At 39.3% G+C, this 11522-nt stretch overlaps 1 protein-coding gene across 12 annotated transcripts in view; it reads right to left on the reverse strand.

The window, feature by feature from the left end:
- Positions 1–11416, reverse strand: part of WDPCP (WD repeat containing planar cell polarity effector) — a 148848-nt gene extending 137432 nt beyond the window's left edge. For 11 of the 12 annotated variants that reach the window (XR_004239099.1, XR_004239100.1, XM_032103525.1 and 8 more), the window contains exons 1-2: positions 11314–11416; positions 9076–9157 (exon numbers count right to left, since the gene is read on the reverse strand). The gene's annotated coding sequence lies outside the window, so the exon portion shown is untranslated. Of the gene's footprint in view, positions 1–9075; positions 9158–9320; positions 9543–11313 lie in introns of those variants that run through there. The other variant, XM_032103519.1, reaches the window with a different exon arrangement.
- Positions 11417–11522: the final 106 nt, after the last annotated feature.

Raw genomic sequence — 11522 nt, forward strand, 5'->3', positions numbered from 1 at the left:
TAAGTGTCTGAAAAGACAGGATGTCAGCATGAATAGCATTGGTTTGGCAGCCCCAAATTATGAAGAGCCACTGAAATGGTACGTTCTCTCTATTCCTTTCCTCAAAATATGAGATCTCACAGAAGCTTGACTACCTCAGTATACAATAAAATTTTAAAACTGAAATAATAAGGAATTAGACAACTTCAAAAAATTTCAAGTGGTGTGCTCGGATCTTCTAATTATTAATCAGTTCACAGTTTGACCCCCTCTTTCTACCAACTCATTTCTCACGAGCCTCCAACTGACACCACAGGTAAATGGCAATGTAATGGAAACAGTGATACTGAGCACACAACTTAGTACTTGACAATTATTCTGCAGATGGACATGCAAGGATGCCTTTACAGCAACAGTCAATCACTGGCAAATAACCTGCTTTCATGAAGCTTAAAAAAAAAAATTAGAAGAATGAAAAAAATTTTAAAAAATCATAGCAGTTACCCATTACCATTATTTCTCTGACTGCATTATAGATCAGCTTTTGCAATTCAATAATTCCATGTATTCCAAAGAAATTTTTATCATTTACAAATTTTGGACTACAATCTCCAGCACAAAGATAATATTTCCTCCTTTTTGTTTTCTTTCATTTTAAACACTTCTGTTTTGGATTTGCATGGCAAGGTTTTGGTAGCAGGGGCTTTCAGGGAAGGATGCTGAGGAAGCTCCTGGAAGCTTCCCCCATGTCCAGCAGAGCCAATGCCAGATGGGTCCAGGAGGGATGCACTGCTGGACAAGACTGAGCCTAGCAGCACTGATGGTATTGCCTCAGGAATAACATAGTTATTTCCTCATTATCCTATTCTGAGTTGATTGATAATATATTAAACTGCTTTCCCTGAGTCTGTTTTGCCCGTGACAGTAACGGGTGAGTGATCTCTCCCTGTCCTTATCTTGACCCAGGAGCCTTTTGTTGTATTATCTCTCCCCTGTCCCACTAAGCAGGGAAATGAGAGTGGCTTTGGTGGGCACCTGGTGTCCAGCCAGGGTCACCCCACCACAACTTCCTCCAGGATCTCTCACTTATTATGAACACTGTTTAAAAATGCTTTAAATTCTGAGCAATGTGGAGATATCTTCTCTCCAAGGAGAGCTGTGACTGACCATTCCAGTTAGCTGCAACATTTGGCTCTTTCCATTTTCACATATGTAAAAGATACAACTAAATTAACTTACCCCAAGTGGCAGAGCAAAACAAAACAACTAAGTGGCTGCAGCTGGGGGAAGCAGAGTTAAGTATTTTCTGTATTTTACACAAGCCTTTATTTTACATAAGTCTTTTTAGGACTGATACAATATTAGGGTCTGCCTCACTTTTATCTGTGGATTTCTTTTCCCAAAATCTTTGTCTGAGTTGGGTTTGCTCAAATTAAAGTCACAGCTGCTGCTACAATTCTGTGTGATGCTTCCTTTTCATCCACATTCATGTTAAGGGAAGCAGAAATATTTTCGCCACTATCATTATTCCTCTACTTTTAAACAGAAGGCCAACAGCATAATCTTCACACTAATCCATGAAACAGATGACAATTATATATATGTTAGAAAAGATGCAGAATTTTCATTATTTTGTTTCCTTGCCCTATTCAGCAAGTACTGCAGTATTTCCTTCCATGATGATAACATTTCTTTGATCCCAACAAAGAGATTTCTGAAACTTCATTGTTAGAAATACATGTAGAATAACTAACTTACATGGCCTCAATTACAAAATGACATTTGCTGCAGTTCATCCACGATGAGGGAGTTTTAAAATTCACAGCATGCCATCTTCTGAAAATCAAGCAGCAGCACTTCACAGGTATGCCACTCCCCAAGCTTTTGCAAAATCTGCACTCACATGTCCTTGAATTCAGAGTGACTAATAACCTCAGCAAGGTGCACATTTTAAAAGAACACTCATGCTGAAGTTGTCATTTATTCACTGGCATTATGGGTGGCATATTTTACAGGCTGCTTTTTAAGGAATATTCAACCACCTGCACATCGTGTGTCATTGCACTGGAGTTCAGCCATGCACTGAAGCTGAGTGTGTTGCAGTTTTGGTAATCGTGTTCAGAAAACAGGCATGACAGAGTGGAATTAATTTATTAAGTGATTTACTAAACAGGGACACGACATATTACAAAGGAGAGAGACAGAAAAAGACACTTAAGGGGTTTCCCAATATGACATATAAAAAATTCTACCCAGAAAACAAATCAAAAAACCTCTAAGCAAGGGGAAAAAGTTGATGGGAGTTAAGTATCATCACTGACAGATGCCAAAGAAGCTACTCTAGCTAGATCTCTATATAATCTAAATATTTCATTTGCTGTTTAATGAAAAGTCATTTAATCAAGTTATTCTGAAATAGTCCCAAGGAGTAAGGTCTGCTTACTACCTGAGTATTTCTTCAAATGAAACTGCCACCAGTGTCACTTGTCACTGTTCCACAGCTGTCCTGATTTTGTATTTTAACACAAGAATGACACTTTGTTACAAGTTTTCCAGTACAAGTTTTCTCAGACTGAATTCCACAGGAAAAGACCTCTGCCACCAGTTGAAGAGCAACAAAGTTAACAGCACTCCTAAGAGGTAGGGGACTTTGCTAGCAGTGTCCCAGGAGCATTCTGAGCTTTCACATAAATTGTGTCACAAGCTGCACCTCATTCACTGACATCACATCATTATGAATTTTGTCTCAATTTCAATGTATTAATTACATTTACAAAGGAAGTCTTCCAATATCTAAAAAAAAGCCAACTGTATCCTGGGCTGGATAAAAAGAAAGATGGCCAGCAGGTCGAGGGGGAGGACTCCTTTTCTCTACTCTGCTCTAGAGAGACTCCACCTGGAGTGCTGCATCCAGCTCTGAGGCCCCCGGCAAAGAAAGATATGGACCTGTTAGAGACGGGTCTAGAAAAGAGCCACAAAAAAGTTTGGAGGAAAGGAACAACTCCCTTTTTTTAAAAGGCTGGGAGACTAGAGGGGTTTTAGCCTGGAGAGGAGAAGGCTCTGGGGAGACCTTATGGTAGCCTACTAATACTTAAAGGATGACTTATCAGAAAGGGGGAGAGGGACGTTTTACATGAGGGTCTGAAGTGACAAGACCAAGTTCTTATCTGAAAGAGAGTAGATTTGGATTAGATATAAGGAAGAAATTCCTTACTCTGAGGGGGGTGAGGCACTGAGACAGGCTGCCCAGAGAAGCTGTGGATGCCCCAACCCTGGCAGTGTTCAAGGCCAGGTTGGATGAGGCTTTGAGCAACCAGGTCTAGTGGAAGGCGTTCACAGTGTGTTGGACTTCAAAGGCCCCTTCCAGCCCAAACCATTCTGTGATAAAAGCAACAGCCAACTCACTGCAATTCACTGCATCTGATCAAGTTATTGGAACAAAAACTGGCCAAACAATGGATTGGGAAGCATCTACTTAAATACACAGCTCAGGTGAGAAAGAGCAGAAAGAGCTTTGTACATTAAGCTATATATTTGTGCCTACTTTTCTTTATACTACTATTTAAAGAACAATCAATATAACTATTAAGACAGAAATACAATTTTTAAAAATTGACAATAAAATTGGAAATAATGCCATGCAATAAGACTGATATTGAAATCCATACAGACCTATTCTTTCACCATGTACTTCTAATGCATTTTACAAGGTTTCCATTACTCAAGCAAGACAGGCTCAATATTTACAAAACCACCTAAGTGTCCTTCAAAAATGCAGACTGTTCTTTACAAGTGCAGTTTTTAAAAGTTTAGTCTTTTCTATCTAAAAATTATGCAAAAAGATGGTGTTACTACAGTGCAGTGGATACTCCTGCCTTCTCAGAGGCCCATTCAAATAGATAATCATCTCTCAGATTTTACACAGTACAAGATAATGTATCGCTCTACTCACTCAGAAGTTCAGGTACAACTGCCTGGGACCAACTACAATGGAAAAAAAGGCACTTCATCAACCTTCAGTTGGTCTCAGCTCCCATGAAAAGGAATGTGGCAATTCGGAGCCCACCAGTGGCCCTCAGCAGGCAAGCTGGTGTCCACCAGCACTGCAGTGGAGTCCCAGCTTTCATTACAGACATCAGTGACATTCATTTGGCAAGGACAGAGCCTAGCATCACAGTTAAACAAATGATACTGTTAATGAAACTTCACTAATTTATGTCCCACACGGCTATGTTGAACAAATAAACGATCTGCATTCTGCTGCTCTTCTGAATTCTTTCTGCAGGTTTCAAGTCCTTAAATCACATTCCCCCCAGTCTAGTTTGTCAGGCAAGTCACAGTAGCCCAATTTCACAGGCAGCTGACCCACCACTGTTAAAAACCTGCCTCTTGTGAAACTCCATGAAGGGATGAAATATCACAATATTCACATTCTCCTGGACATACCTGTCTACGACAGTCAAGTGCAAAGAGAAAAAAAAGCCAGCAGCAGGTGGAAAAGAGCCCTACTATTTCTCTAATGACCACAGATCTTATTTTTCCAACAAAAATGCAGCACTTCTCCTTGCTCTGGCAATACTGAAATTCTTAGGTGGTAAGAAATACGTTCAACTAGTGATTTTATAAACCTTTTAGATACATTTTTATTTTTTCTCCCAAAGCTTGTAAACTGAGGATTCACTTCCAAAATAGCTTTGCTATCAAATACAGCATATCTAGGTTATAAAACCCCACAGGTTTATTTAGCATTTTTTTGACATAAGTTCACTAATGGGTCTGCCAAACTACCCAGCCCAGAATTGTGTGTATATATTTTTAAACCTGATTTTGTGTTTGCATATTACCTGTTTCTTAAGAGTGTATTAGTTCCTCTGTTTGGTGTTTTATATATTTACAAAGATACTCTAAAGTTTTGTCTCATTAAGAGAAAAATTGCATAGAATGAGAGAAACTTCATCGGTAACTTTGGAATCTTATAACTTGTAAATTAGCAAAGAAAGCACTGAGATAAGTCCTTGGGAATATATTTGAAGTCTTAATGAAAGGGTCAGATTACAAAAAGCCATAGTGGGAGTATTATATGAGGAAGCTTTAAAGTTAGTTGCAATGTATTAAAAAAAACCATTCAAATAAATTATTTTTCACTGCAGTATACCAAGTTTTTGGAGATAGAATTAAAATTGCGCTTTCATTTTAGACCAAGTGAAGCATAATACTAGGCTATAATACTGCATATACTAGTGAGATCCAAATGCCCACGGTGTTGCAAGAGAACATTTTCCCTCAGGCATTTGAAATTTAATGCTTCTTTAATATTCTCTGTTGGATATTGTTAGAATGGAATTTCAAATATTTCCTGCAATTTGAGTTAAAGATTACTGAATAATGCTGAGCAGCAAAAAATTTTTAAGCGTACATCTAAAGCTGGCATAGTAGCTTAATGTCCTGTTGTTTCTTGCTTTAGCAAAATTAATTTCTTCAGTCTTCAACCATGAATTCACGCACCACCTGGAGATGCAAACCCGTAATTTAACTGTGGTGTATTTCTAACTCCCTTGCCTAATATACACTGAGGCCAGACCCTAGATGTCAGGCAGCTATAAAAGGAAAAGGCCATTTCAGAGAAATATTTTATATTCTCCCAAGTCAGACAGCAAGCAACTCGAAAAACAGTATCTGGCCCATTACTGTAAATAAATGGGATTACTGGTCATGAAACAAACGCACACGAGTTATTAAAAGTATATATTCCACTATATAGGCAAGAGTAACACCTTTCCAATAGGACTCAAAACATTCAAAAGGCTTTTATCCAGTTAAGGTCCAATATTTTTCATCATACCTGTGTTAGTGCTTTACCATGGCTACTCTTTACAGGTAAGGGTAGATGGCAAATTGAGCAAAAAGGCATAGTTGTATCATTCTAAAAAGAAACTAGAAAAACACTAACTATAGTCATGATTCCTGTTGCTTGATTTCTTCATGGAGAAGCCTCCTTCATCCAAAGATGCAGCACCTTTCCATCATTTGTGTCATGATATAAGCAGTCAATTTCCCAATTTTCCATGGCCATGGTTCCCTTCTCATTCATACTGGGAACATGCAGACCCACTCCTTAGCTCTCTCTTCCAGGAAGCCTGCTAACCCCCCTCAGAATGGCTTGGAAAGCTGCTTCAGACATTAGGACTACCCTGAGTTCAAATTAACTAATTCCTCAACACCATCCCAGCCTGACAGAACAATTCTAAAGGACTTCAGAACAGGTCCAAAAGTTTCGAACATTTTCTTAGAGCATGAACCTGAGGACCGTTCTCATGGGTTCCAACACAACCCTTGTCAACACTGAACTAAAAAAAACAACAAAAAAATATGTGCATGCCTGTTTTTGAGAAACAGGAAACTCCAAGTTATGCAGCACTGGTATGGCCAATGGAGTCCACACAGCTCGAATCAGGGGCCTACACTTTTATTCAGAGATGGGGTAGTTTAGCCCTGCAGTGTGCAACTGAATGAATACAGGCATGTGCAGAGTGTACTTGTGTTTATGTGAGCAGAAAGAAGAAATTTTCTTTATCCATTCTTTACTCAAATATCAGCAGACACTGAATATGGTCAGTACTATAAGCATATATGCTACTAAAGCCACCCATAGACTCTTGCTGCTGCCTAAAAATCAGTTTGGATAAGGTTTCCAAAAGCAGGCCAGATACCAAAATGAATCTGTTAAACATGCAGAAAAACCTCCACACAGGAAACAAAGTGTTTAGTTGCCTCTTACACTTATTACTGATAAATTCATGTTTGAAAGTTATGTTTCACATGTGAATAATGCCATTAAGATAAAAATTTTTCAGTACTTTCCTTCTGTACAGAATTATATTTTATACAATTAACTTCAAAAAACTCAACACCATAAGACATCACTCTCCTTCCCCAGGTATTTCTAGGGATATTTTCTTTGAAACAGTATTCAATTCTTGGGGAAAAGAAAAGGAGAAAAATTTAGTCTGTATAGTGGCAGTTATTAAGCACTTAGTTCTGTGAAAGTACAGAAACAAATTCACCTGGATGTTGTAAAACAAGCTGAAATATTTTAAGCAAACTATGAGACCATAATTCATAGAAATAAGCCTAACAAGAAAAACTCTTGTAATTATGCAAGAGATTTGGCTTGGAAGAGCATTCATCAGTCATTTTGACATGGAAAGGATGGATAAAGGAAGCAGATGGATTCACCCCTCTGTGCTGCACCTAGAAAATGGAAAGTCATCGTTATGGTTGCTAACTTCTTGTTCAAAATGTATTACTTGATTATCAGGTTATAATGAACAAATGCAAAAGAAAGTCCTATGAGAGAAAAAAGCAAACATTTCTTTTCAGTAGGAGCTGTTTCCCCATTTGACTAAATGCTCACCTCATTTAAAAAACTCACGAAGACATCAGCTTAATGTTTACATCTAGTGGGAGGAAGGGGCGGTGGTGTTCAGGTTGGGTTTTTTTTAATGTTGCAACAAATTAACTTTAAGAGTACAAGGTTTGCTTTGGTAGAACTTGCATTGTTACACAGGTCATCTCTTCTTCAGAATACCAGCCTGCCTCTTCTCCTCCACACAGTGACACTAGTGACTAGAAAACCCACACACTGCTGTCACAAAGTCTCTGTTCAACCAAGAGAAATATTTGTGTTAAGGCAGAAGAACCCAGTAATGCTATTTCTCATGCACCAGGAATTCTGTTCTCTGCAATAATTCAGAGATAACTTTGCTGAATTTACAGCCAATATGCCAAAGTCTTTGTGCCGAGTGTGCGTGCCCATTGTGGTTGTTTGGTTTGTGGGTTGGTTTTGTTTGGCTTTGTTTTCAAACAGGGATTCTCTATATCCTGGACCTTGTAACAACTGTGAAAAGAAAACCCTCCAAAAGTGGTGCTCAGGTGGTAGATGATGACAGATCTTCCAGGGTCCCTCAGCTTTGGGAGTGCCATTATGAAGCCACTGAGCCACCACCCCCTCTGGTCAGTGATGGAGCCCTGAGCTCTTTTGCTCACTAGACCACCCACCTCAGATCTGACCATGCACCCACACCAGAGGAGGCCTGAACTCTCAGTGTCCGCTGCCAAACCTACAATATCTGCTTGAACTATCAACCTACTTAGGAAAAACAAATAAAAAAGAACTTTCTGTTCACAATTTTTATTAAGATTTGACTCATGAATAGTTCATAAAGATTACTATTACATATTACAAGCAAGCTATACATCATTTGTGTCTCTTCATAGGCAGCAGGCACATGAGTACAGGATGTGTTATTGCATCCTAGCTACCTATTAAAAACATGCTGAAGGTTGCAGAAATCAATTAATGATTAATTACCCAACTTTAATTTAAAAACCAACTAAACCATTAAGAAATAAAGAATAAGCCATCAGAAAAAATTAAACCAGTTACACGGAAAGTAAAATTTCTCCTTTAGAAAGAAAGGTTTCACCACAGCAAAAAGAAAACTGGGATTATAAATGGAATTTATAGATCAGTTGCTTCATGACATGTAATGTCCATGCAGTATTACACGACTGAAGTTTAGAAATGAATGGTGAAAAGTTATGTTTTGGACATCAGCACTAGGAATAAAAAAAAACCCCAACCCCATATTAATTTTCTAAATTACTATTTTAATAGTTCTTGCTCATATCTATATCTTTATCTTTTTTAAATTCTATTATAGATTTCTCACATACTTCACAAATAACTTCTGATCCTCTTAATTCTATTTCAGTATTTTTTTGCAACATTTTACTTTATTTCTGAAAAATCTCTTACTATTATTCCCTTGGACCATAATCCAGAAGAGATTTACAAAACTATTTCAATTCTGGCATTTCTAGGATTGAACCTGGCCATTATATAGTTAATCTTTCTTACATAGTCTTGTGCATTTTAAATGTTAATTATATCACACACTTAACTACAAGAGACATGACTTGGTAACAATTCTAAGTAAATGCAAGTAAATGTAAGTAAAAAACCTGTATTAGACATAGAGAGGATGATAAAAAGAAAACTTCACAAATTATTGAAAATTAAGTGTAAAAACTTACCTAAAAATATTCATCAGTTTCTATAGATGGCAATGAAGTAAAAGAAAATCCCATCCAAAATACAGTAAAAGAACACAGCCAGCTGTTAACAGAGAATAATTCATTTTAAAATATTAAAAAAAAAAATTAGGAGATAATTCTGGCAGACTACTCATCAAAACTACTAGTTGCCTTGAAATATAATACTTAATCCCCAGAAAAAGGAGATTAAAACATCTTAATACTTCAGTGTGTTGTTTAATTACCGATTTCCACGTAATTCAGTATCTTTTGAGTGCAAAAATTGCAAAGTGTATTTGAAGAGTTAGCCAAGAGCCCAATTCACATGCACACTAAATTTCCATTACTTCATTCGCACACAATGTTTCTATTTATGCAGCCTTTTGGCTAACAGTGCCACACGAAAGACTCATACTAATGAAACATTGGGAAGCATTAAAGAAAATTTTTTGAAACTACATTTAAATTTGGTTGGAAAACATTAAAGCTTAACAAGTAGAAACAAAATTTAGGAAGGAAATACTAGAATTGTTAAGTTTTGCTGACTTTAAAAATTACACCACATTCATAAGAGGCAACATTTTACAGTATCTTTAGTTAAATCAGCACAGATGACAGTTCAGTCCATCTCAGACTAATTATACTGGGATTGAAAATACAGTGATAAACATGCTTCTGACAAACAAAAACATTTACACACGGCTTTGAATCACAACAAATCACTTTCAACACAAAGTAACAAGATTTGTTGTTATCTCCGACAGCAAATAATTCAAGGAGCACAAGCTTGGGCAAAAAAGGACCAAGAATAAGAAGAGCCACACCTATAGAAGAAAGTTTGAAAGTTTCAAGTTAAGCTCTTAACTGAAATCCATTAAATCAATACAATCTGCTATGCTGACACAGATAAATCAGTTTACAGCCTGCTAACATTGATTTAGCTGAAAATTGATAAGAAATCAATTTACGCTGAACCAATTATGGTCAGTGGAAATTACCTTATGTGGGTCCATATCAGGTTTTGTGTATATTTAAATCTTAAACAATCTTAAATAGTGTTAATTAAGTCTGTACAACGTCCAGGTGCAGAGAAGGTTAAGGGTCACCAGGGTAAAGCATCTTAGGACACTCTGGAAAACTCTTGACTGTGTTAAACAAGCTCCCTCCTCCTTACCAAGCTTCCCTACACTTCACAGCAAGCCAGCCCTCAGCTCTGCTTGCAGCTATTTGGCTTTCAAACTCATCCCCAGAAGGGAACTTGGGTACAGTCTTCATTCATATTAAAAACGTATGGTTATTAACCGATATAACTCGGTATACTCGACATTTTAAACGAACCCAGTGCTACTGTACCTCCTCCACTCTGCCCCTGCAGTTTGCCGTACAGCAAGAGCTGTCAGGTGCTCAAAGACTCGTTCAAGGCACGGGACGCTCTGAGCTGTGGCATGAGCACGACTGACAACAAGACTCACTGAAATGAGAACACTTTGCGTGATAAGCATCAATATTTACATTTTACACCCACTGCCCTCAAGGAGTAACTTCCTTTTTTCTGTCGCGGGACAGAAGAAGAAATTTCCTAAGTACACATGCTGCTTAGATTGTTAAAAAAAAAAAAAAAATACTACTACTCCTAAGGACTAGAGTAAGATTTAAAACTAATCCTGCAGAAAAATACCGGGACAAGTAAGACTTCACTAAAGACTAACCTAATAAGGAATCCTGTCCGGATCTGAGGGAAAAGAAAAATCAGCCGTGCTATCCAAGACATTCTTTTACACCCTAACAACACAGTTTATGAAGCTGTATTTTGCTGATGTATTTATGCCAGTACCAGCCTCCCTGTCAGCCAGACCAAAGGAATTTACTTCACTCAACAATTCGAAATACAAGTAAACGAGCAGCTTTATTTTTGTACAAGAGGTCGCTAGTTCAGCCACACAGTTCTACCAGCGGAATAGCACAGGCAACCTCTCAGCTTTCCCTGAAAATAAAAAGAAAAGGACCAAGCAACAGAATGGCAGGATTTCATGAAGTGTGACGCACACCAGGGCAAGGCGCTGGAGCGCCGGGACGCGCCGCCAGCTCCCCACAGGCCGGGGAGGAGGGAAACGCGCGGGAAACGCGAGGGGAACGCTCTGCCCGCCCCGGGCTCGCGGCTGCGGGGGCGGGCGGCTCCGGGATGCCCGGCAGGGCAGGGCAGGGCAGGGCAGGGCCCGGCCGCGCACTCGCACCCACCGAGCGCTCCGAGTTCGCGGGGCGGGCGCAGGAGCGGCGCCGCCGCCACCGGGGCCTGTCCCGCGCGTCACCGCAGCAACGGCGCGCGCCACTCCCTGCGCATGCGCCGCCACCGCCCCCCCCCCCCCCGCATCCTCGCCGCCGAGCGCGCACGCGCGGTCCGAGGAGCCCGAGCTGCCGCAGCCCCCGCCCCCCCCACAGCGCGCACG

This window comes from Corvus moneduloides, chromosome 3 (assembly GCF_009650955.1).
Source record: "Corvus moneduloides isolate bCorMon1 chromosome 3, bCorMon1.pri, whole genome shotgun sequence".
In the NCBI taxonomy this organism is placed as follows: Eukaryota; Metazoa; Chordata; class Aves; order Passeriformes; family Corvidae; genus Corvus; species Corvus moneduloides.